Source organism: Anomaloglossus baeobatrachus, chromosome 3, assembly GCF_048569485.1.
Source record: "Anomaloglossus baeobatrachus isolate aAnoBae1 chromosome 3, aAnoBae1.hap1, whole genome shotgun sequence".
Classification (NCBI taxonomy): Eukaryota; Metazoa; Chordata; class Amphibia; order Anura; family Aromobatidae; genus Anomaloglossus; species Anomaloglossus baeobatrachus.
The window spans coordinates 488,387,152-488,409,297 of NC_134355.1; positions in this window are offsets into that span (position 1 = coordinate 488,387,152).

A 22,146-nucleotide genomic window follows, 5' to 3' on the forward strand; every position below is an offset into this window, starting at 1 on the left:
AAAGTTGTTTCTAAATTCTCTAGGTCTCAGGAGGTGGTTCTCCCATTCTTTTTTGCAGTAGCCCCAGGAATCAGAAGGAGAAACTACATACCCTAGATGTCTGGAATTGCCTGTTAAGATATCTTGAGGCCACAGAGTCTTGGAGACAAGAGAGGGCATTATTTGTCACCTTTCAGGGCTAGATTCGAGAGCCCATTAGTTTAGCCTACACGTGAGCAGGCAGGTCACCCCGGAAGGGCTAAAGGCTCATTCCACAAGAGCGGTGGCAACCTACTGGGCAGAAAAATCTGATGTCTCCATCTAGCACATTTTGTAAGGCGGCAACATGGTCTTCACCCTCTATATTTTTATTAGAACTAGGGGCTGGATCTCTCATCCTCCTCTGATCTCACCTTTGGTAGAAGGGTTCTAGAGGCTGTGGTCCCTCCCTAGCTGAGTTCTCTGTAATTCTCTCCGTGGTGCTCTCATGGGTGGTAGGAAAAATACGGAATTACTTACCGGTAATGTGTTGGTTTTTTTTTTGTTTTTTTAAACCCATGACAGCACCCGTATATTCCCTCTCTTCACATGTGGGGTGTTTTTTGTTTTTACTTTTATATATAAAAAAAAAAAAACAAAAAGGGGGAAATCAGATCTTCACATGTGTATATGTGATGACTACAGTGGACATAGCCTATTCGGTGATTGGATGTAGGTTAGGTTAAAAACGTTTTATCCGGAGGTCCTCTCATGCTCTATAATGCAAGTTATGCGTTGGAGAGGTACTGCCTTTTTATTCAGTAGGTTTCCTGTGCTAGAAGGGCGGATCCTCTCTCTGTGACTCCTGTCGTGGGTTCCGAAAAAAGACATTACCGGTAAGTATTTGCATATTTTCATAACTGTTTTACTAGTCTATTTTTACAACTATACATGCTATAGCAATATTGTAAGTATAGACACAAGGCACTCCCAAAATTCTTGATGCTGTGATTTTATTTAACAGTGGATGTGCATAAATAACGTTTTCGGTCACAGAAGACCTTCAGTTGCACATGGGGAAACTGGATGGTGCTCGTGACACAACGCGGTATCCACTGCTGCATGGGGTCCGCCGTGCACCCCTTTCCATCTACATAATATTCACCATTTCAAGTAAGTGCCATTTGTTATATTCAATAGCAATATTGTAGACTGGCAATATTGTAGACTGTTGCTGTATTTTGCTTTCTATGTGTGTAACCTACCAAAGTAGCTTTTTTTTTTTTGTCAAGTCTTTTTGTCCATGGGTAAGAAAATAGGGTACAAAAATATACAAAACGTACACATCCTAGTAGCTTTTAAATGACAAGACCATCTTTTTCTGTGTTTTGTCTAAAAAATGAATGGCACAAAAAGAGAACAAAAACGGAAGCCACATGGTAGCACTTCTGTGTGGCTTCCGTGTTCCATATATTTAACCCCTGCAGTTTTGATATTAGGAATCTCCTTATGACCCCTGCAGAAACTCCTTAGGACCAGATGGTACTGTAGCCTAATTTCAGGCAGAGTGTGAGGAGAAGAGACATGGGTTCTGTGGATCCAGGAAAATTGTGTACGTACAGGAGCGCCCAGCAATCTGGGACACAAAAATGAGTACCATGATCGGCGTCTGAGAGACGCAGCGTGGAAATCGGTGGCACATGCTGTATTTGGAGAAGGGTGGGAGGAAGCTACCAGGTCACAGAAGAAAAAACTTGGTCCGTACATATGTGAAATACTCACCCCAAAAAATAAGTGCACCCATGTCCTATGCCATTTTTAAAGTGAAAGTATACTACCGGTCAAAAGTTTGGGGTCACCCAGACAATTTTGTCTTTTCCATGAAAAATCATACTTTTATTTATCAAATGAGTTGCATAAAGAATAGAAAATATAGTCCAGACATTAACTAGGTTAGAAATAATGATTTTTACTTGAAATAAGAATTTTCTCCTTAAACTTTGCTTTTGTCAAAAAATACCCCCTTTGCAGCAATTCCAGCTTTGCAGACCTTTGGCATTCTAGCTGTTAATTTGCTGAGGTAAGATGGAAATATTTGACCCCATGCTTCCAGAAGCCCCTCCCACAAGTTGGATTGGATTGATGGGCACTTTTCGCGTACCATACGGTCAAGCTGCTCCCACAACAGCTCAGTAGGGTTGAGATTTGGTGACTGGGCTGGCCACTCCATTACAGATAGAATACCAGCTACCTGCTTCTTCCCTAAATAGTTCATGCTTAATTTGAAGGTGTGATTTGGGTCATTGTCCTGTTGTAGGATGAAATTGGCTTAATTCAGGGGCTGTCCACAGGGTAAGGCATGGCTTGAAAAATCGTAGGCTTCCTTAAAGTGATAGCCTTCCTTATTCAATTCAAAATACCTTTTACATTGTACAAATCTCTCATTTTGCATCTTTTCGGTAGTTCTGTGTCTTACAAATGTTCTTCTGTGTGATCCAAACACCTCAAACGTCGATTCGTCTGTCCATAACACTTTTTTCCAATCTTCCTCTGTCCAATGTCTGTGTTCTTTTGCCCATAATAATCTCTTCCTTTTATTAGCCAGTCTCAGATATGGCTTTTTCTTTGCCGCTCTGCCCTGAAGGCCAGCATCCCGGAGTTGCCTCTTCACTGTAGACATTTACACTGGCGTTTTGCGGGTACTATTTAATGAAGCTGCCAGTTAAGGACCTGTGAGCCGTCTATTTCTCAAACTAGAGACTCTAATGTACTTGTCTTGTTTCTCAGTTGTGCAGCGGGGCCTCACAGTTCTCTTTCTACTCTGGTTAGAGCCTGTTCGTGCTCTCCTCTGAAGGAAGTATTACACACCGTTGTAGGAAATCTTCAGTTTCTTGGCAATTTCTCGCATTTAATATCCTTAATTTCTAATAACAAGAATAGACTGTCAAGTTTCACATGAAAGTTCTTTCTCTGGCCATTTTGAGAGTTTAATGGAACCAACAAATGTAATGCTCCAGATTCTCAACTAGCTCAAAGGAAGGTGTTTTATAGCTTCTCTAATCAACAACTGTTTTCAGCTGTGCTAACAACTTGTACAAGGGTTTTCAAGGGATTTCTAAACATCCATTAGCCTTCTAACACAGTTAGCAAACACAATGTACCATTAGAACACTGGAGTGGTGATTGTTGGAAATGGGCCTCTAGACACCTAATGTACGTATTGCATTGAAAACCAGACGTTTGCAGCTAGAATAGTCATTTACCACATTAACAATGTATAGAGTGTATTTCTGTTTAACCCCTTCAGCCCCCGGGCATTGTGTATTTCCGTTTTGTTTTTTTCCTCTTTCTTCTGAGAGCCTTCACTTTTTTATTTTTCTGTCAATCTTGCTATATGAGGGCTTGTTTGTTTGTGGGACGAGTTGTACTTTTAAATGAAACCATAAGTTTTACCATATAGTATACTGGAAAACGGCAAAAAAATTCCAAGTGCGGAAAAATTGCAAAAAAAGTGTGATCGCACAATAGTGTTCACTATATGGTAAAACTGATGTGTCATTGTGATGCCTGAGGTCAGTGCGAGTTTGTAGACACCAAACATGAATAGGTTTACTTGTATTTAAGGGGTTAAAAAAAATTCATAAGCTTGTCCAAAAAAAAAGTGGTGCATGTTTTGCGCCATTTTCCAAAACCCATAGCGTTTTCATGTTTCGGGATCTATGGCTCAGTGACGGCTTATTTTTTGCGTCTCGAGCTGACGTTTTTAACTATACCATTTTTGCGCAGATGCTACATTTTGATCACCTGTTATTGCATTTTGCGCAAAATTTGCGGCGACCAAAAAACGTAATTTTGGCGTTTGGAATTTTTTTTTGTCGCTATGCTGTTTACTGATCAGATTAATTGATTTTCTATTTTGATCGGGCATTTCTGAACATGGCGATACCAAATGTGTTTTTTTTTTTTTTTTTTTTTTTTTATTTTACTAGTCCCCCTAGGCCTAGGGGACTATAGGGCAGAGCGATTGGTTTGCTGATCGCTATCTGCAGATCACAGCTACAGAGCTGAGAACTGCAGATTTGGTGCTTTTACTTTCAATGCCGGCTGTATTCCGGCATTGAGAGAAAATGACTCATGTTAGCTACAGGCGTCATCACATGACCCTGTACTACCATGGCAACCACCAAAAGTCACGTAATCATGTCACGTGACTTCCGGTGGGGGCGGGGTAAGTCACTGTCATAGCGGCGCGCATATACATCTCTCTGCCAGATTTTGTCAGAAGCGATTCCACCCGTGACTAGCAGGCACACATGTCAGCTGTTGAAAACAGCTGATATGTGCGCGGATCGCCGCGACCTGCCCACGGCAGGGGGCGGGGATTAACCTCACACTATCTATGACATACCCAGTACGTCATGGGTCGTTAAGGGGTTAATTTAATGTTCGCTTCATCGAAATAAATGTGCTTTTCTTTCAAAAATAAAGAAATATCTAATGACCCTAAACTTTTGAAATGTAGTGTATAGAATATTTGAAAGTATAGCTTAGCGTGCGTATTGTGTGTGACATGATTTGATCGTGTCAAGGGAGTATGTGATAGAAGTCTAGTTTAAAAATATAGTGCATTTTTTTTTTTCTAACTGATTGTGCTTGTTTCTTTACAGTTGACGTATGTAAGCGACGATGGAACTCATGTCGTGACCAGTACCGTCGCAAGCTCATAAAAAAAGGAAGGAGTGGGAAAAGAGGGCTGCAAAACGGCTGTATATATACACAGCCAGCAGCCCTCCTTCCTCAAGCCCGTGATGGACTTAAGACCGTAAGTAAAATGTAAAAAGAAGTGTAGAAATACGTATTTATCTCCAAAATATAGACATTAATGATTGTTTATCACAGAGCCACAGACAACCTGGATGACTATTTCATGACAGTCAGTCCGATCTCCCTATCCTCCCCAATACCTACACCAATCTCCCTCCCCCTCTGGAACAGGCAGAGGCTGCTGTGGCTGCTGCACAGCGCATGCCTTCTGCTCCACGAAGGTGATGCTGCCACACCCCTCATTGAGTGTCTACTGAAGCAACGTGGGCACTTATTGATAAACATATGCTCACGTACCTCAGCAGAGGGGTCAGGAGAGGTGTTCATGCGGGATCTGGCCTCTTCCTTTGTGGGGTTGCTCTGGAGCAGAGGCTGCACTGCATTGCAGCCATAGCCACCGTGCTTGACATTTTTAAAGGACAAAATGAGCCACGTGAACTCATCAGAATACTATATGACTTGAAGTGGATAATGCCTCCACGTATTCCAGGTGAAGTTGCTGGAAAATCCAGCAGCAGGACCAATTATCTGCTGCCCTCCCAGTACCTGCTGTACTCTCAGTATCCGCAGCCCTCCCAATACCAAACCACTGCCCTTTCCTGTCCAGCCCCACAGTCCCCACCCATGTTCAATTTGAGTTTTTCCCAGCACCCATCACAGCAGCACTAGAGAGGGGATCCATCCATCAAGGACAGGAAACCTACAGGACAAAAAGGGGCTGCACTTCTCCCCACATCAGTTGGTTTCCTGTCCTTGAACAAGAAACCTCCAGGAACTGCGGTTTAAAGGGCCCATAGGGGCTGAAGCCTGTAAGCATCCCATTCCTGTCTGATCAGTTTTGGCAGCTGCACAGGCTCTGCCTCAGTCGGAAGGGGAACTGGGAGATACACCTGTGCGCATGGATATAGTTCTTTTATGGATCGAAGTGAAACCACATCAGCTCACGGGGGTCAGATCGATGTGTCGGGAGGCCGCCTGCGCTACAGTCCTGACCATCTGCCAGGTATGCACTTATCCGGTAAGTGCTGGGGATCACGGTGCTCCAGCGCGTGGCCACATGCAGGGTGGTGCCATCTTTGAATGGTGTATCAGTCTGCTCATGCGCGGGAACTTCTCCGGCTAGTGAGAGTTCCTGAATGACACGGTGTTGACTTCATTCCCAGTAGTGATGCGGCTTTGGTCTAGAGGGAAATTTAAAGACCGAGCTGGCTGGAAGCAGGCTAGGGTACATTCAACCTTGCCTCCAGCAAAAATGGATGATGAGGAGCAGCAACAGCCAGTGCGGTCTCCACAGCCACAGGCCGTTACTGCAAAGAAGCAGCAGAAAAGTGGGCCCAGCAAAGTTGAGAGAGCAGTGCTACTGGCTCTGGTGGTCGACACTCTGGAAGAAGTGACGCTCGGTCCAGCCAGCGGAGCCTAAAGCCTAGTAGACCCAGGAAATCCTCCAGAGGAGAGTTGTCGGCGGAAATTATTCCTCCTCCTAACCCAGTTCAGGACAGACCTAAAAAATGCACCTCTAAAGCCCGCTTTACACGCTACAATATATTTTACGATGTGTCGGCGGGGCTACGTCGTAAGTGACTCACATCCGGCATTGTAAGGTACATTATAGTGTGTGACAGGTACGTGCGATTGAATGTTAAAACGTTCATCGCATACACGTCGTTGAATCCTGACGAATTGCACGTCGGGTTGTTCAATGTTCCCGAGGTAGCACACATCGCAGTGTGTGACACCCCGGGAACATTTAACAGATCTTACCTGCCTCCCGCGGCTCCAGCCGGCAATGCGAAAGGAAAGAGGAGGGCAGGATGTTTACGTCCCACTCATCTCCGCCCCTCCGCTTCTATTGGCCGGCTGCCGCGTGACGTCGATGTAATGCCGAACGTCCCTCCCACTCCAGGAAGTGGATGTTCGCCGCCCACATCAAGGTCGTATGGACGGGTAAGTACGTGTGACAGGGGTTAATCGTTTGTGCGGCACAATCAACAAATTGAACGTGTCGCACATACAATGGGGGCGGTTACGATCACATACGATATCGTATGCGAAATCGTAACATGTAAAGCAGGCTTAAGACCAGGCATAGGGAATGCGCACTCTGCAGCAAGGAACTGTCCAGTTCGTGGTCCTGAAACTTTGCCAGGCCTGCATACAGCAGACTCTCAGTGGAAACCCCGGGGTTTGCCTCAGATCTGAGATCATTTAATTAGAGTGGAGATTATAAAGAATCCTTGAACTCATTTTCTAAGAGGGGTCATAGTCTTGAAAAGGATATCCATGCCTCCCCTAATAATGAGTCGGACAAGTCTGAAGGGGAGTCCGAGTCATCTGACTCTGCTTCTATTTCCACCTCAGATAGTGATTCGAAAGGTTGTTAGTGCTTCCGAATTGAAAACACGGGAACACTCGTAAAAGCAGTCAGGTCTGTTATGGGTATCCTAGAAGAGAAGACCCAAAAAAACATTTCAGGACCGCATGTTTAGCGGTCTGCATCAGAAAAAGTGACTGGCCTTCCCATTTGTTGACAGGGTAAAGTCCCTCATTTCCAGGGAATCGAAGAAGCCGGATAAGAGAAGTTCCATACCGGCACCCTTCAAGAGAAAGTACTCCTTTGAGGATGCAGCCTGTTCCTTCTGGGACAAGGCTCCTAAGCTGGATGTCGCTATTGCCAGGGCATCCAAAAAGTTTTCCCTGCCTTTCGAGGATATGGGATCTTTAAAAGACCCTTTAGATAGGAGAGTGGACCAATTCCTTATTTATGCTCAGGAATCTTCAACTGGAGCTTTAAGACCGGCCATTGCAGCTACCTGCACAACACGTTCCGTAGGCTTCTAGATTGGTCAACTCAAGGATCAACGCAAAGAGAGTCTATTGTTTCACCTCTTCCCTTGTTACGTGGAGTAGCGGCATTCTTGGCAGACGCTTCCGCAGACTCAGCTAGGCTGGCAGCTAAGTCATCAGCCTTATCTAATGCTGCCAGAAGAGCACTCACTATGGCTTAAGTGTTGCCCTGGGGGATATTCAGACCAGATCAAAACGTTGTACTATTCCGTGCCAGGGGGAATCCTGTTCGGACTATTCTTGATGAGATTTTAGAAAAAGCAAAGGATAAGAAGAAAGGATTTCTAAGTACGCCCTTTAGTCCTTTTGGAAGAGTAGGTTTGACAGAAGAACGCCCACTAGAGATCGGAGTAATTGGTCTGACAGAAGAAAACCAAGGAAAGGATTCATGTTTAAACATTCCACTAAGGATGTCAAAAGATCCCGTAAGTGACTTGTCCCCATCAGGTCGGGTAAATACTTTGATTCCTTCCGACCTGGGAAAGGATATCCTCCAACAAATGGAAGCCTTATAAGATCTGACCTCAGAATTGTGTTCCAAAACTTGCCTCCTCAATAATTTGTGATAACGCCTCTAAGATCTTCACCAAGGGAACAGCTTGTTTTTAAGTTCAGAATCTGGTACAGAAGAAGGTGCTGTCTAAAAAGTTCCCATTCAGGAGGAAGGAGTAGGTTTCTGTTCAACCCTATTTTTGGTAAGAAACCAGATGGCACATATCTCACGATAATCAACTTGAAAGGCCTCAACGCCTATTTAGCCATAGAGCGCCTAAAAATGGAGTCTCAGATCCACAGTAAAACATCTATTTCCAGGCTTTCAAAAGGCGGTGCTGGATCTGAAGGATGCGTATTACCATGTCCCAATACACACCAAATTTCAGAGTAGTCCTATATGTAGACAGAAAGATCGAACATTTCCAGTACGCAGCCCTCCCGTTCGGTCTCGCAGTAGAACCGAAAATATTCACAAAAATAATAGCAGAGGTTTCAGCTCATCTCAAGCAGTAGGAAGTTCTTATAATCCCATATCTGGATGACTTCCTAATTGTCAGCAGGTCTGCCCACCACTGCAAGAGGTGTGTTCCTCTCTAGCGGCCCCTTGATGGCTCTTAATCTTGATTATTTTTTTTTATTTCCCCCCCCCAGTTTAAGTCCAGACAAAATCCAGCTTATCCTAGGTCTCATTTTAGATTCAGGAATTCAAGAATGTTGCCTTCCAGAATCCAAGATGGTGAATCACCAGATCTAGGTAGTCCGGGCGATGAAATCTCCAAGGATGTCCCTCTTGGGCTCCCTTACATCAACCATCCTAGCAACTCTTTGAGCCCAGGTAAATATCAGAGTCCTTCAATCTGACATCCTGAAAGACAAAGCAGATCATGGGGGACATATGGACAGGATGATTATACTCCAGCCCAGGACAGTCGACACCCTACAATGGTGGCTAGTTCCGGAGAACTTACAAAGAGGCGTACTTTGGATGACTCAAATATCCAAGGTTCTTACAACTAACGCAAGTCTGCAGATTCAGCTGATCTAGGGATGGTGGTCTGGAAGAGTATCATGTTTCCTCAAACACCAAGGAATTATTGGCAGTAGAAGAAGCTTTGTACCAGTTCCTGCCCTTCCTGTCTGGTCATCAAGTGAGAGTCCTCTCGGACAATTGAGCAACGGTAGCATACCTCAATCACCAGGGGCGTATGTGGTCCAGATCTCATGGAAGTAGCAAACCAGAATCTTCGTGCTGGCCGAGAGTTCTCTAAAGTCGCTGACTGCAATTCATATCAGAGGAAAGGAAAATTGTACTGCAGATTTTCTCAGCCACAGCATGCTGTGGCAGGGGGAGTGGTTTTTTCTTTTCAAATACAATTTGATATATTCCAGGGGTCAATTTTATCTCAAAAAAGTATTAACCCCAAATTTCTAAAAAAATTCTCCTTTATTATATCAAAGCTAAAAATACAATGTCTCAACTGGAATCAGCCAATACAGGGGTAGATACATAGCAATAATTCATCCTTCAATCACAGATCAATATACATTTCTCCTCCTAAACAATTCCTCAGAGGGAAAAATTGAAATTTTTCAAGGATTTATATATGTTTCATACCGTTGTTCATATTAAATATTTTTAAAAAAACAACTATTAAACTCACTGTTACACAGTGGTTTAGGAACTGTAAACAGAGACAAAAAGATATTTCGTCTCTATATCTAGTTCCAACCCCTGTCCAGTTTTAGAGACCATATACCCACAGTAATACAAGTGTCATCCCTGATAGCTCCTTTTGATGTATTTTATGACCGCTATTCAACATCCAGATCACATCCACAGCTGGTCAATTTTACAGAGGAAAAAACAGGGATAACTTTAAAACTAGGCACATCCTGGAATACCCATAGGTTATTCCTAACAGAACCAACACCCAACATATAGTGTACACTCATCTACTGAACTGTTATTTTAGATGCCATCCACCTTATAGAATGCCAAAAGGTCATTCACTGCAGAACAGAGGCCTAATACTGGCTCAACGCCATCATCTGAACTGTTAGAAAAAGGATTTTTTTCAGCAAAGCAACAAACACATATATGCCAAAGATAACACAGAATAAGTCCAATAACCATAATTTGTTCCTTGATAAAATTCTTGATAGATGGAATATTGATCACATATGCCCTTGAGGTTAAAAAATAGTATTCCTCTTCATAAAGATAGTTGATTTCAGACACATGATATGTCACAGGTTCCTTCTGGTAATGGTTAGACACTCTGTGCTTGATAGCTTCACACTCTTGGGATACGCTTTACACCTTACACCTCGACGCGTTTCCCCCCTTGTATGATAGAGCCAAAGGGTTCATCAGCAGGTTTTATTGATCCATGAGTTCAATATCAATATTCAATATGGATCTAAAAGAGGAGGAGAGAAATATATACAATCTCTCAATAAAGGTGACATACACTTCCTAACATATATATATATAAGAAGACTACACCATCAGGGTCTTACTCAAAATGAGGCTATAAATAGTCCCACTAGATACAAATTGCCCTATTCAATATACATATTCCCTACATCAATATAAGTCTACTCCTTACAAATAGAAAGGAGTACACAGATATGTATACATGTACCCAAATCAATGACCACATATACCAAATCGGTCAGCTGATTTTAAATATATAATAGATGTAACCGATATCACTTACCCCAAAATCGCCTCAAATAAAGCATGGTATGCCGAACCGGACCACTACAGAAATAGTTTAGGGGTCCAAATAAGATAAGACAGTATGAGCTGGCTAAGATGCCATGATAACATCCGTCACAAAGAATCCCCAAATGAGGACACCGGCACACCTGCCAGCAGCCATGCGGCAGCTTTTTAAATGAGAGCGGGCGCCATTATGTTTCCGGTTCAGCCGCCTCCCATCATTCATCACGACCGCGCACAGGCGCAGTCACGTCATTCACATTGTTTCATATACAAACCCGATGTTACTTCCTGTTTGCTTCATCAAAGCCACCGCGCATGCGCAGACCCGCGCCAACCACGCAGCCGCCCATATTCTCCAAACGGCAATGCGTAGTTCCCATAGCGCAGCGCCGCGCATGCGCCCGAGGTATTAAGAGCAAACAGGCTAAAAACAACATGCCACAAGATTCCAAATAACAAAAAGGGCCACATGGAGGGGATTGAGCTTACTGACTGATCTCATAGTTACAATATAAACCAGATGTATTTAAAAAATCAAGGGGCCTTTCTGCATACATATATAGACTTAGTTAATACAATCATTAAGGGTCAATTCAATACTCCCAGAAACAGGGGGGACATTCTTACCCTAACCTACACTGATTATACCCCTCTCTTCATAATTTCTTGACCTTTAGCTTACTGATACTATTGATAAAACCAAACCCACTATCAATAATGGGGGTTTATATTAGGAAGGTTACCATTCAATCTAACCTCATCTAGTCTTTCCAATACCTCCGGACCATGCACAAAAAATAGTAAGGGAAGAAGTACCCTCCCCCCCAGTGAAACCATCTCAGTATATTCCCAAATACATCACAACCCAATATCCGTTAATCCAAAAAAACACCCATATGTTAGATTTTCATTAAGGCCCATTGGTTGTACCGACCCCAAACGAAATATCCATTCCGTTTCTTTCCTAAGAATCTTATTGTCCCAATTCCCTCCTCTTTCACTTGGTGTGATTACTTCTAAGACCTCAAATTTAAGTACGCCTGAGTCGCCTCCATGATTTTCCCAAACATGACGGGATATGGGGGTATCCCGTTTGTGCCGGATATCTCCCAAATGATCCCCTATACGCCTTCGAAATTCGCGTCACGTTTTCCCAACATAGTTCTTTGGGCATGTGCATGTTGCCACATATACTACCCCTTTTGTCAGGCAATTTGCAAAGTCCCTCAGAAAGTACTTAATCCCTGTAGCTACACTGACCTAATACTTAGAGACATTAATCCAACCACAGAAGTGGCATCTACCACATCTAAAAGTACCACAGACCCGACGGTTCAACCAGGTCCCCTCCAGTACTGGTTTTTTTATAGTGGCTATGCACCAATCGGTCTACTAATGACCTACCTCTCCTAAAAGTTATCTTAGGATCTTCCAAGATATTTTTTCCTATGGATTCATCCGCCTTCAAAATGCCCCAATGTCTCCTCAAAATTCCAAAGATTCGTTCCGCCTGCACATTATAAGTACCAATAACCCTGATCTCATCCGGGTTAGTTCTTTTTATAGTTGGAACTAGCAGGGAACTCCTCTGTTTATGAAGAGCATGTTGAAAAGCTCCATTAAGGGCCATCTCCGGATACCTAGCATACCTCAATCACCAGGGGCGTATGTGGTCCAGATCTCATGGAAGTAGCAAACCAGAATCTTCGTGCTGGCCGAGAGTTCTCTAAAGTCGCTGACTGCAATTCATATCAGAGGAAAGGAAAATTGTACTGCAGATTTTCTCAGCCACAGCATGCTGTGGCAGGGGGAATGGGCCTTAAATTAGTCCGTATTTTTTTTTTCTTTCAGAGAAGTGGGGTATGCCAGTGATAGACCTTTTTGCGACTCGCCAGAACAGGAAGGTTCCCCAGTTCTGTTCCTTGAATCTGATGGAGCGACCTCATGCGGAGGACGCACTGCTGATCAGATGGGACTTCAGCCTCGCCTATTCTCTTCCTCCCTTTGCCCTCACTCCAGCAGTTCTGAAGAAAATTTAGGAGGACAGGACAACAATTTTCTTAATAGCACCCTTTTGGCCAAAGAGGTCTTGGTTCTATTGGATGAGTAAGATGTTGATCTGCAGACCATGGATTCTCCCGGAACTCCCAGACCTTCTAACTCAGGGCCTGACTCTTCACCCCATGACTGGCAAGCTGCATCTGACAGCATGGCTTTTGAAAGGGCGCTTTTAAGAAATAGAGGATTCTCCACAGGTGTAATAACTACTCTTATGCAATGCAGGAAACTGATTCCGACCTAAATCTGTGTCAGGACTTGGAGGAAGTTTTTGTCATTCACAGGGGCGAGTCCAGAGGGTCCAGTACCAACCTTTATAATCCTAGAGTTCCTTCAGTAGGGGTTCAAACATGGACTTTCAGTTAGCACACTTAAAGTACAGGTGTCTGTTCTGGCCGCCTTGTTTAATTGTGACCTAGCGGGAGATTGTATTTCCTGATTTTATCAGGGCATGCACTAGAGCCAGGCCTAAGTGTATGTTGTCCTTGCCACCTTGGGATCTTAATATCATCCTGTTAGCCTTAACAGAGCCCCTGTTTGAGCCCTTAGAGTACATTTCTTAAAAATCTAATGCTGAAAATCACATTTCTGACAGCTTTAACATCCGCACACAGTCAGTGACATCTAAGCCCTGACAATAAATGCCCAGTTTACTCAGATTTTTGATGGAGTAGTCCTGAGACCTGACCCTGCTTACCTCCCTAAGGTTGTTTCCAGTTTTCATAAGTCTCAGGAGGTTGTTCTCCTGTCCTTCTATAATAGTCCGAAAAATCAGGAGGAGGAAAAATGGCATAGATGTTAGACATTGCCTATAGAATATTTTTGTTACCAGCGCTTGGAGAAGAGACAAGTCCCTTTTTGTCCTTTTTCAGGGTATTAGGAAAGGTACTCAAAGCCTCAAAATCCACTTTAGCTAGGTGGATTAGGGAAGCTATTTCAGTCTCATACTTAGCTAGTGGTAGAGAGGTGCCTGCAGGTCTGAAGGCTCACTCCACAAAAGCAATGGTGTCTTCCTGGGCCGAAAGATCAGAAGTCACCATCACACAGATATGTAATTTCGGCCACGTGGTCTTCTTCCACTTTTTAAAACCCTATCGGTTGGATTTATCATTCACTGATCTCACTTTTAGAAGACTGGCTCGCTGTGGTCCCTCCCTAAGGTTTTGTTGTCTCTGAAATTCTCTCGTGGTGCTGTCATGCTTGCTGGAAAAATACAAAATTACTTACCCGTAATGTGTTTTTTCTGAACCCATGACAGCACCCTTTCTTTCCCTCCTTGCACATTGAGGTAATTTCAGTTTTGTTTTTTTTTTCTTTTTCTTCATGAGGATTATATTGGTGGTGGAAATTTCTTATGTGCTAATGATGTTACTTGACGGAGGTACTTTCATGCTCTGTAACCAACTGATGCGGTGAGAGGTGCCACCCCTTTTTATCCTGTAGGTTTCCTGTCCTTGATGGGCTGATCCCCTCTCTTGTGGTGCTGTCATGGGTTCAGAAAAAAAACACATTACCGGTAAGTAACTTCTTATTTTTGATTTGAAATACTTTTGTATTGTAATAAATATACGTTTATTGTTTAGAAATGCCTGTCACTATTTTAAGTTAGTTAAAAGGATAGGATGTGATTTCTTAAATATAGATAGACGGATGGATGTATGAATGGATGGCTAGATAACAGGATAGATAAATGGACTGATAGAAATAACAGCTTGCTTGGCCCTTTTTTGTGGGAGTTTGAAGAAAAAAAAAAATTGCTGTGGGTTCTCCCAATAATTTTCATAACCAGGACAGAAACAGCAGCAGCTGCAGGCTGCCACCCTCAGCTCTCTGCTATACCTTGGCTGGTTCGTCAAAAGAGAAGGGACCCCATGCTTATTATTATTATTATTATTATTATTAATTATTGATGATGATGATTATGATTATTATTATTATTATTATTATTATTATTATTATTATTATTATTATTATTATTTATATTTTTTATATATATCCTGGGGTCCCTCCATTTTTGTGAAACCAGCCAAGGTACAGCAGATCATTGGGTGCTGATTATTGTTAGGGTGGAAAGGGTCATGGTTATTTGGCCAATTCTAGCCTAACAATAGCAGCTTGCAGCCGCCCCAGAAGTGGCGCATCCATTAGATGCGCAAAATCTGGCGCCAGACCCTGCCCTTCCCGTTGCCGTGGTGAGGTGGCAAACGGGGTAATAAATGGGGCCGATGTCGGCTGTAAATTGCCAGCTGAAATCAAGCCCTGGTATTAGTCATGTGCTGGCGTATATCAGATACACCCCCCCCCCCCAGAATTACTAATTCAATCGTTAAGCAAAGAAAAATAATTTTTATTTGACAAACACCCCCTGACTACAGTCCTCATTCACCAATTCATTACAAATTTTATTAAAAATTGTCCGACATAATCCATAGCGATGTCCCACGACTATTCCCAAACGCGAACCTGAAAGACATCAAAAGATAAAATTATGAAAGAAATAAAGAGAAGAGACCCAATCATTCACCAGTTTATTCCCCTGCAAAATTCCTGATCCGGGTCCAGCAAAATTCAATAAGGGCATCCCACGACGATCCATACCCAATAAAGAACCGAATGTTCCCCGTTGGCTGGGACAGCAGTGCAATGACCTGAGAGAACTTCATAAAGTCATCACAGGTGATAGCAGGGGCTCACACAGCAGTGTGTGAGTGGCTGCGGACCTGACGAGCGCTCACATCATGAGGTTAGCCCAGTTCATTACCTGTGGCGATTAACTCCGCTGAACTTGTGATGTCAGTGCTCGTAACTGAGTTCCATGACCACCGTAGTCTTGCATCACGCATCGCGACTGGCCTGCGGCTGTGACTGCGTGGGCTCTCATAATACTTTGCATCAGAACACCACGGTCATTGAACTCAGTAACAAGCACTGACATCACAGGCTCCCACGATACTTCGCGTGAGAACGCCGCAATGATGGAACTCTGAACAAGTTCAGAATTAACTTGGGTGAACCCATTATGTCACTGCCACACACATTGCTGTGTGTGTACCAGTGGAGACCTGGGCTGACCTTATTAGGTTATGGGAGAGAAGCACAGTGCCTTGCGAAAGTATTCGGCTCCCTTTTTATTTTTCAACCTTTTCCCACATTTCAGGCTTCAAACACATAAAGATAAAATTTTTAATGTTATGGTGAAGAATCAACAACAAGTGGAACACAATTGTGAACTTGAACCAAATTTATTGCTTATTTTAAACTTTTTTTTAAAAAATAACTGAAAATGGGGCATGCAATATTATTCTTCCCCTTTACTTTCAGTGCAGCAAACTCACTCCAGAAGTACATTGAGGATCTCTCTGAATAATGCAATGTTGTCTTAACTGACTGATGCTGATAAATATAAGCCACCTGTGAGTAATCAAGTCTCCATATAAAGGCCATGTCACACTAAGCAACATCGCTAGCAACATCGCTGATGACTCACACTTTTTGTGACGTAACAGCGATCTTTCTTGCGACGTTGTTGTGTGTGACATCCAGCAACAACCTGGCCCCTGCTGTGAGGTTGCTGGTTGTTGCTGAATGGCCTGGACCATTTTTTGGTTGTTGGTGTCCCTCTGGGCAACATTTCTGACACCATATCAACAACCAGCAACTAGTTGGCGACTCAGAATTCAGTGACGCAGGCGTGGTTTAGCCTTTCCTTTACAACGCCTCTTCAACTCCGATTGGTGGTTACAACTAGGCAACAAGGTCTCACTTCCGTCCTTTGTTCACGAGCACATACAGCTTTTCAGATCATAGTAGAGACCTCCCAGGCTTGCGTGCTGGTTTGCAGATCCTATTTAAGCTATCCAGGCTTGTGACTTCCACGTCGATTCATCTTCCACCTCGTACTAGAGACCTCCAGGCTTGCGTGCTGGTTTGCGGATCTTATTAACTGCCTCTTCAACTCTGATTGGTGGTCACGACTGCGACTTTGCTTGATTAAGAAGGCAACTGGCTGGCACTTACGTTCTCTGTTCACTGCTCTTTGGATCGCACTAGAGACCTCTGTGCTTTAATCTTCCACCTTCTGATAGTTATATTATATTTCCTTGGTGGTAGGTATAATTTGCGGTATTGTTTGATATCACTGTATTCTGCATTGTGTTCATGTTTTTACACTTGCAAGCCTATACTGCTTGGTGTCAGTATTCATTTTGTCTTTCTGTTGCATTTTATATGTGTGCAATTATAATAAATTAGTTATTTTTTTGGTTGATACTTATCTCATTATCATTTTATTTTGCAGTTTGCACATCATGAACCACACCAAGTGTGCTGTTTTGGTTTCTGCATTGCTGATTGAGGCAGCTTGGCAAGAAGATGAGGCACAGATGTGTTCCAAACGCAGGCGTCGCATGTGGACCAGAGTGGCTGCCGAAGAGGTCCGAATTCTCCCACATGCGACTAGTAAGAGAGCTGCAGGAGAAGAATCCTCATGATTTTCGGAACTATCTGCGCATGTCAGAGGAATCTTTCAAATTAATACGAGAGTGTCAGGCCATATATTCAACGGCAGAATACACGAATGCATGCTGCTGTCCCGGCAGAGGAAAGATTGGCCGTCACACTGCGTTTCCTCGCCACTGGACGCTCACTGCAAGACTTACATTTTTCTGCAGCCATTTCAAGGCCACTGCTCAGTATTATAATTCCAGGAAACATGTAATGCGATTGTCCGCAGTCTCAGGAGCTACATGCAGTTTCCTAAAACAAAAAAGGAATGGATAAAGATTGCCTCAGATTTTGACCATCTTTGGCAGTTCCCTAACTGTGGTGGGGCTTTGGATGGGAAACCTGTGTGGATCACCCAACCACGGAACAGCGGATCCTATTTCTTCAATTACAAGGGCTATTTTAGCGTCATTATGATGGACCTAGTTGACGCCAATTACGAATTTATAACTGTTGAAGTTGGCTTGAATGGAAGGGTTTCCGATGGTGGTGTTTTAGAGCACACACGTTTTGGAGAGCGATTGGACAACTGTGAACTGAATTTGCCACCCAACTCTGAGACTAGAGACAACCTTAATTTTGTGTTTGTCAGCGATGAGGCATTCCCGCTTCACGCAAATCTTGTAAAACCATTCCCCCAAAAAAGTCTGACGGTGGAAAGACGAATTTTCAATTACCGTCTGTCAAGGGCCCGTCGGGTTGTTGAAAACGCTTTTGGGATCATGGCCAACCGTTTTCGAGTTTTCCACACACCTATAAACATGAAGCTTTAATCAATAGACTATGTTGTTTTGGCCTGATGCGTGTTGCACAACTTTCTTCGGCGCGATGCTATTGGGTACTGTCCTTCTGGCTTTGTGGACTCTGTAGACCAGGGTTCCCCAACTCCAGTCCTCGAGGGACGCCAACAGTGCATGTTTTCAGGATTTCCTTAGTATTGTATGGGTGTTGGAATTAACTGTGCGGGTGATTAAATTACCACATGTGCAATACTAAGGAAATCCTGAAAACATGCACTGTTGGCGGCCCTTGAGGACTGGAATTGGGGACCCATGCTGTAGACCCAACAAATGGGGAAGTGGAGCTTGGTGAATGGCGTGAAAACGATCCCACAATTGCAGGCCTTCAACCAGTCGTACACGGCCAAACCAAGGATGATGTGAAGGCCTGCCGAGAAAACTGCTACCCATATTTTAATGGCCCTGGTGCTGTTACTTGGCAGCATCAGAATTTATAGTGGTATACTGATGTAATCTAAACAATCCTTACATTTTGTGTAATCATGTGTAATAAACGTAACATTTTACTTTTTAAACTACTTGTTGTTTTTTGAAAAACTAATGGTCCGTCCATGTACAATGTTTCCACAAAAATAATGCGCAGTTTGTAGTGCTGCAGTCTTTTGTGCGGTCTGCACGTAGACCCCGCTCTTTTGATTGGAAGGGATACATGCAGGGCGTATGAAATCTGCTTTTGTTCTGCAGTGATTATATATCTCTCTTTCTCTATCTCCTCTTTCAATTTCCATGTGCGATTTGAAGAAAAAAACAAAAACACATCGCACTCCCACCAATGCAAATCGATGAAGCCGTCTACTCTATATAATTTTTTACTAATGAGGTTGTATTTGCGTCACGGAATCTGCGACAAAAACAACATCCCTTTTGCGTTTTTCTCAAAATTGTGCGCACGCAGTTGGTGCTAAAGCGTAAAGGTATTCCAACCACATCAGGGTCCATCAGTCCCTCTGTGTCCGACGAGGAGGAAAGCCGTAAGTGTTTAACATGAATCTCGTATGTCTCTTAATACTAAGCAGAAACAAAAATTATAATTTTAAACTTACCATTCCCTCCACAGGAATCCCAGCTTTGGCAGACCTCGTCTCTTCTCACACAAGTATTATGGCTTCGCAGAGAAGAACTATGTTTGCTCAGAGGAGACTGATGGCCAAGCTCAACCATCATGCTCTGATGGTTGTGGTGACTGATGATGAGACGGTTAGGAGAGGTGTAGTCCCTGGTGTATGGGATAAATGGCTGGGGAAGGTGACGTGCATAGTTGGACCGGTGGTAAATGGTGTACTCACAGTTCACAAGAATTACACACAGAGTCCCGTGTAGCAAACAGGGGTCCCTCCCTCTTGCACTCAGTGTTTGTGTCTTCACTGGGACAACTCCGCTTGGATCGTGCAAGTCCACTTCAATTATTGTGTATGTTGGGAGCTGCGGCCCGCGAAATCTGACCCTCCAGATCTCTGTGGGTTTTGACGGATAACACTTAAGGTCTACCGCGACCGGATCGCCGTCGCCTGTGAGCCTGCTTGCTGGAACCTACCATATGTTTGCAAAAAAAAAAACCATCCTTGATTTGTGTTGCTTTTTTGCAGTTTTTGTGCTGCTGCAGTTTTGCACGTGCACACACAAACCTACGTTAACTGGTACATACATACATACATACATACATACATACATACATACATACATACATACACACAGCCACATACATACATACATACATACACACAGCCACATACATCCGTAGTCAACATCCACCGATGCTGCCGATACATGTCCGGGTCCTGGGGGAAATCCTCCTATTTTGTCTTCTTCCCGTAGTATCGTGCAGTGTGCAGAAGCGCAGGTGAAGTTGCGAAGTACAGTAAGCTGAAAGACCTTCGTAACGTCACCACGTAAAGTGACCGCGTGTGCGTCACAGGTCCTTCCACTCCCTGTACCTATCTGGCAGTAATGCCCATTGGATGATTGCACGGTGATCGGAGGCTTCCCCAGGACACGGACATGGATTGGCAGCATCAGGGTTTCGGTGGACATGGGGAGTATGGATCTACATGCAAAACTTCAAACAGATCTATTCCTCCAAGCAAAATGCAGTCCTACTGGAACTATTCATGGAGACCGCAAAATGAGGCATGAAAAAGTTTTTATTGTCAGTGTTTTCGTGGCTACGCCCAAAAACACAGATGGGCAATAATCACACAAATAACCATAAAAAAACAATATTTTAAACAAAGAAAAAATATATTATTTGCTGCCGCCCTGTTGTTGGGATGCCACATACTTGGCGAGCAGCACTCCGTGCTGCTTAACTGCTGTGGCCAGTGTGCGATGTGCCGCTGCCAGTGTGCGCTGTGCTGCTGCCACAGTGTGCTGTGTCGCCAGAATTCTCCTGTGTGAGGCCTGAAGGTCTTCTAATGTTGGTATTTCTATGGAGGGAATGGTACAACTTAAAAAGGCTAATTATATTTAGACATATAATTTAGAGGTAAATGTTTGTTAAAACTTACGGTTTGGGTGTTCCTCCTCGTCCGGTAATGACGGGCTGAGGTTCCACCCGAATCCTCTGGCATCACCATCAGCGGCTAGGGTGAGACAAAACACTTCATAGTACATGATAGCTGGAGAGGCTGGCTGCATTATTATACATGGAGGACTATGGAGGTGTATTCTAATATATGATTGGTTATGTGGGACCCTTTTATACTATTTGGAAGGCTATGTGGGGGCCATTATTGTATTTTGAGAACTAAATACAAGGGGGACAAAGATACAATCAGGGGATGGGAATGTTTTGTGCTGAGGGAAAAAGGCTCTTTCCCTCAGTACCCAGCTTTCTCATGCTCTGCTATACATCTCTCAGCACCCAGCTTTACCATGCTCTGATGTGGGAAAGCTGGGTGCTGAGTGAAAGATGTATAGCAGAGCATGGGGAAGCACTGTGCCGAGGACAAGATGATATCAGAACATAGGAAAGCTGGGTGCTGATAGAGGGATTTCAGATCATGGGAAATCTGGGTGCTGTGGGTAAGATAGCTCTATCCTGTCAAAGTTATATGCCCCTAGTTTTATCTTTCAAAATTACCGCAAGGCAAGCCTGCTCCCATGACATGGAGTGAGGAGGGAGAGACTGCAGGTGCCTTCTGCTGGTGCTCCGCCTCTGGTGGTGCCTTCTGCTGGTACTCCGCCTCTAGTGGTGGCTCTTGCTGTGGCTCCGGGTCTGGTGGAGGCTCCAGCTGCGGCTCTGGGTCTGGAGGTGGGTCCTGCTGGGGCTGCGGGTCTGGATAAAATTATACCTTATAAAATTTTCACGTGGAGGTAACTCACAAGAAGTACTCTTGTGGTACTTCTCATGTGCTGTGTCTCATGTGGGCGTAATTACTCATGTGGTACTACTCATGTAAAAGAGCCGCCATATACCGTGCAAACCAATGTTAACTCTAGTGCTGAGCGGACCCGGACTGTTAACGTCCAGATCTGCACGGTTTCTGCGCTATCCCCGGGCTGGACCCCATTGACTTATATGGGCACCGGATTCCGGAGCAGATCGGACTCTTTTTATAAATCTGTCAGTGATCCGCCGGCCCCAGTATTATTGGACGTTCAAACAACTTTAGTGAACACCACTCACCAGGTTGGGGCTGGCTCTGAGAACGGATGCTGGCAATGCGGTTGCTAGACCTGTACCGCAGATCTGCCAGCTTCTTCCTTATTTTTGTTGTTGAACGCTGCACCCCAAATTTTCTCAAAAGGCCACGACTAATCCTCCTCAGCACTGCCTTCTTATGGAGGACAGGATGGACATGGTGTCCAGCACAATCATAATCTCTGCTGTCCACGTTTCTAATAAGATATGTCACTTCTGCCTCTCCCCAGGATGATGACCGACTTCTGGCTGCCATATTTTAGTAGGCCACAACAACAACACTGGAACCACCTGAC